Source organism: Acomys minous (genome assembly GCF_964271855.1).
Source record: "Acomys minous genome assembly, chromosome: 8".
Taxonomy (NCBI): domain Eukaryota; kingdom Metazoa; phylum Chordata; class Mammalia; order Rodentia; family Muridae; genus Acomys; species Acomys minous.
In genome coordinates this window covers 5627492-5631009 of record NC_140489.1, presented here as the reverse complement: position 1 = coordinate 5631009, position 3518 = coordinate 5627492, and the positions used below count along the sequence as shown (strand labels likewise).

At 44.6% G+C, this 3518-nt stretch overlaps 1 pseudogene across 1 annotated transcript; it reads left to right on the top strand.

Moving 5' to 3' along the window:
• The first annotated feature begins 378 nt into the window (after positions 1-378).
• Positions 379-1160, top strand: LOC311603388 (phosphoglycerate mutase 1-like; annotated as a pseudogene). The gene has a single exon. The product of its transcript is annotated as a phosphoglycerate mutase 1-like (transcript).
• Positions 1161-3518: the final 2358 nt, after the last annotated feature.

The following is a 3518-nucleotide window of genomic DNA, read 5'->3' as shown; positions in this document are numbered from 1 at the left end:
TGTACCCAAATTTTTTTTGTCCCTTCTTCTGTTGAAGGACACCTGGGTTGTTTCCAGTTTCTTGTTACTACAAATAAAGCCAACAGAACATAGTTGACCAAATGTTGTAGTTGTATATCTTGGTCTTCAGGTAGACCTGTTGGTAATTTTCTGAGAAAATGCCAAATTGATTTCCAAAGTGCTTGCACAAGTTTGCACACCCACCAGCAACAAAGAAGTGTTTCCTTATCTCTACATTCTCACTTGAATCTTTGATCTTAGCCATTCTGATAAATGTAACATAGAATCTCAGTGTCATTTTGATTTGCATTTCTCTGATGGCTAAGGACATTGAACATTAAGTGATTCTAGAACATTTGGTATTTCTTTGTTTAGAACATGATTGAGCTGCTACCACTTCTCCTGCACAGTGTCTGCCTACAAGCTGGTTCTGATCTGGCATGTCAAGAGTGGCTGGAACCTGGAGAACCATGTCAGAGCAGGCACAACACCAACCTGAGCCCAGCCAGCCAAGAGGAGGCTGTGTGCAGAGGGCAGATGTTGTGAGATGGTGGCTAAGAATATGACATCTTCACTTTCACGAAGAAGAAAGCAACTGGACCCTCTGGACAGTCCTGGATGCCACTGACCAGATGTGGCTGATGGTTGTCAGAATGAGGCACATCAATGAGTGACACTGTGGAGAACTAACTGGTCTTAATAAAGCAGAAACTGTTGCTATGCATGGTGAGGCACAGGTGAAGATCAGGAGGCAGTCTTACCATGTGCTATCACATCCTATGTAGTGGGATCATCCCTTCTACAGCAACACCAATAAGGACCGCAGGTACTCAGACCTTACTGAGGACCAGCTACCTTCTTGTGAGAGCTTGAACGACACTATTGACAGAGCACTAACCTTCTGGAATGAAGAAATTGTCCCTGAGATCAAGGAGTTCTTGCCTGCTGCCCATGCTAACAGCCTTCTGGGCCTTGTCAAGTATGTGGAGAGTCTCTCAGAAGAGGCCATCATGTAGGTGAACCAGCTGACCAGCATCACCATCATCTATCAATTTGACAAGGACTTCAAGCCCATGAAGCCCATGTTCTTCCTGGGAGATGAGGAGACCATGCACAAAGCTACGGAAGCTGTGGCTGCTAAGACCAAGGTCAAGAAGTGAAGGCAAGGAGGCCGACTACTACTCCAGAACAGCCTGCCTGCCATTTCGTATCTACTGCATCCTTCCCCACACCTGTCACACTGACTACATCTTCAGGATCTTAACTTTAACTTGTCACAGCAGATGGGGCCCTGTGGCTCCCATTTCCATTTTAGTATTGTATCCCCTGCACCCACTCCCTTCATAGATTCTAGTCAGAACAACACCTTTGACGGTGCAGGTTCTTGATTCTCATGCAGGGACAGCTCCTCTTACCAGGAGAGGTGAGAGCTAGTGATCACAGTTTTCCTCAGTCCTTTGTTTACTCTGATTAGGAACTGGTCATGGAAATGTATGATTAAACTTTCCTGAGAATTGTTTAAGAAATAATAATCAGGTTATACTGACAATTTTTTGGAAATTGATTTTTTCTGTATATTTATTGTAGATTATACAGATTGTTTGCATTTCCTTGATAGATTCTTCTCTTGCCTTGTTGAGTTTGAATGCCCTGTTGATTGTAAAAGATACAAAAAATCATGATGTCATCTGTAATAACAAATTAAACATCACTTAAAAAAAAGAGTACTGGGCTTGGCCCAAGGAGAATAGCAAGCAAGTAACAGACATGAGAGAGTAAGCTAGAGTGAGACAGACAGCAAGGGAGATACATAGATGGGGAACAGCAAGCAAGAAGAGAGTTAGAAAAAACAAGAACATGCAAATCCCTATTTTTAATGAAAAAGTAACTTTCATCACTACCTGCCTGTATGTGAGAGTTTTGTGCCTCTAGGACTGGGATGTCTAACTCCGAGTGTTCTGCTCAGTATTTTCCAGTACTGTAGTGGAACCATGTTCACATGTCAGGCCATCAGTCATACATCCCATAGATCACGTGCCCAGATCCCTCTCCTGAAGCCCTGAAACACAGCTTGGAAAGGTCACCAGGCAGAGGAGCAGCTGCATGACAGCCATGCTGTGATGGAGGCTCCAGTGAGAAGGACATGGGCTTCTCAGCTAGGCCTGGGCTTTCAGGCTGAGGCTGAGGGCTGATTTGCATTGTGGGAGGTTCCTGAGAGGATAAGAGGAAGCACAGGGCAACTCTCCAGATTCACTTCCAGGTGACTGAGGTTTGCCTTGTACTACCTTTTTATTTTAATAATAATTAAAAGCATGTATTTATTAACTTTACATCCTGACCACAGCTCCATCTCTTCTCTCCTCTCTTCCCTGTCCAAACTTGCCTTTCTCTCTCCCATCCATCCCCCCTATTCCCAGAACAAGGCAGCTCCCAAACCCACCCACCCCAGTTAATCAATCACATCAGGACTAAGGATGTCTTCTTCACCTGTGGCCTGTCAAGACAGCCCCACCTAACGGAGGTGATCAAAATCAAGAGCAGAGTCCATGCCAGACACAGCCTCCCACTACCTTCCTAGGGGACCTGCATAATACTCGAGCTGCCCATCTGCTACATCTGTGCAGGTGCCTAGGTCCAGTCTATGCATTGTCCTTGGCTCGTGCTTCAGTCACCTGTATGGTCTACATATGTTGACACTCAGAGAAAGGATAGAAGGCTACTAAGAAGAGACTTGATATCCTATAAACATACCGGAGGTGGAGGAGGTCCCCTTCAGTCACAGTCATAGGGGACAGGAGTAGGGGGAAAGTGGGAGGGAGGGTAAATGGGAGGATCCAAGGGATGGGATAACAATTGAGATATAATATGAATAAATTAATAAAATATATATTCAAAAAAGAACTTTGGTGTTTGTATCCCAGAAAATATGGATTAGCAAATATTTTAGAACCTGCTAATCAAGGTCTGTGAGAAATTGAGAGAAAACAACAAAAATATCAGTCCCAGGCATCAGCTTGTCTGTACCACAGTTCGAGGTACCCAGAATTCACTAGCGCAGCTGTGGCTAGGAAGTCATCATGGGCCTGATGTTAACGCCTCACCTCCCTCTGAGGTCCTCACAGAGTTCAATGGACCAGACAGCCTGACCTAGACAAAGATAGTAGAAATACTTTGTAGAAGCAGCCATGCTTCCCATCTTCATCTTCCAGATCTCTATCTCCTGGGTGAAGCCACTAATGTAGAGCCCGTTCCTTCTGTTTCTCCAGAAATCAATGTATTGCAGCCACAGCTATGCTGTCACCATAGAGCATGCAAATCCATGGCAAACTGACACACTTAGATCATGTCCTGGTGCAGCATTCTTTGATGTAGCAATCATCATCCTTGGCTTCCAATGCTTCCTACAAATATAGTGACAACATCCACATGATCCCAGAATAATGTGGAGAATAATGATCTGTTCTGGTTCTAGGAGCCACACCTGACTACTTCTGAGCCTCAGATGAAGAACCCGACTC